This window comes from Geospiza fortis, unplaced genomic scaffold, assembly GCF_000277835.1.
Source record: "Geospiza fortis unplaced genomic scaffold, GeoFor_1.0 scaffold677, whole genome shotgun sequence".
NCBI classification, from domain to species: Eukaryota; Metazoa; Chordata; class Aves; order Passeriformes; family Thraupidae; genus Geospiza; species Geospiza fortis.
The window spans coordinates 5,974-7,179 of record NW_005054585.1 but is presented as its reverse complement, the minus strand read 5'-3'; positions in this window follow the sequence as shown (position 1 = coordinate 7,179).

The window sequence follows — 1,206 nt, the reverse complement described above, 5'->3', positions numbered from 1 at the left end:
TATTCTATTCTATTCTATTCTATTCTATTCTATTCTATTCTATTCTATTCTATTCTATTCTATTCTATTCTATTCTATTCTATTCTATTCTATTCTATTCTATTCTATTCTATTCTATTCTATTCTATTCTATTCTATTCTATTCTATTCTATTCTATTCTATTCTATTCTATTCTATTCTATTCTATTCTATTCTATTCTATTCTATTCTATTCTATTCATTATTTTTCTTTATTCTATTATTATTCTTAACCCATTACTATTCCATCCTTTATTCTGTTCTTACTCTATTTTTTATTCCTATTCCATTCTAATTCTGTCCTTTTTTATTCTATTTTCTATCCTACTTTGTTTTATTCTAATCTCTTACTCTATTCTATTTCCTATTCTTATTTTTGATCTATTTTTATTCTTATTCTCTTCTTAATAGATTCTATTTCTTATTCTTATTCTTGAGCTAGTCTTGTTCTAGTCTATATTAACTCTAATTCTATTTTGATTTCTAATTCTAATTCTAATTCTGTTCTATTTTCTCTATTCTATTCTATTCTATTCTATTCTATTCTATTCTATTCTATTCTATTCTATTCTATTTTATTCTATTCTATTCATTTTCTCTTTTCCATATCCTATCCCATCCTATCCCATTTTATTCCATTGTATTTCCTGACTCTGGCACAGTAGCCCAGGTGCAATTTGGGGTCCCCCAGAGATTTCTCCACAAACTGAATGGAAAACATTCCAGGGAGAAGAGCTAGAGTTGGGAAAAACCCTCCAAAAACCCCCTGGAAGTGGGGCAAAAACTGGAAAAGGAGCCTCTCTTAATGCAATAAAAACATCAAGTTGGGATCAACTGGAAAATTCTGATTTTTAAATGAAAATGTGCCAAAAAAAGCAAATATTAAGGGAATTAGTGCAGTGGTAAAACCCAGTCTGGGTGCTGGGGGGCCTGGGGTTGTTGGATTTTTAATGCATCGCTGCTGGATGCAGAATTCCCGAGGTTTGTGGCTGGGATTGAGGTACAAGCACAGCCACCTGTCCATATTTATTTATTTATTTTAGGAACTTCCTCGTGTTCATATTTCATTTTTATGGTGTGCTCACTTTATTTTAATTTATTTATGAACATCTGAACCCAGCCCTTGCTTCTGCTCATTAAAAAGAACTGTAATTAACAGTGATTGATTGATTGATTGATTGATTGAT